The sequence below is a fragment of the Triticum aestivum genome, chromosome 7A (assembly GCF_018294505.1).
Source record: "Triticum aestivum cultivar Chinese Spring chromosome 7A, IWGSC CS RefSeq v2.1, whole genome shotgun sequence".
In the NCBI taxonomy this organism is placed as follows: domain Eukaryota; kingdom Viridiplantae; phylum Streptophyta; class Magnoliopsida; order Poales; family Poaceae; genus Triticum; species Triticum aestivum.
Window position 1 is genome coordinate 86841897 of NC_057812.1, and position 320 is coordinate 86842216.

Consider the following 320-nt stretch of genomic DNA (forward strand, 5'->3'; position numbering starts at 1 on the left):
TCTTATATCATTTGTTGTTTTTCGGTCATTTACCTAATTGTTTAGAGAGCTAAATGACCGTGAAATTGAAAATCACTACAAAATGAACTCTAAAAATGTTGAAACTTGGCATGGTATCATCATTTCACCCGCATAGCTTGTGTCAAAGAGTAGAGAGGGTCACGGCAAAAATTGGATGCACTTCGTGTACAAACTGGACAAACTCTTTCGGAGTAAAAGGGTTTCGGACGAGAACTCATTTGTTACACGGGCACTTCAATGTTTTTTAAACTTATTTGAGCTCCGGACTTCTTTTGTGTTCAGTATGCAGCATTCAAAGC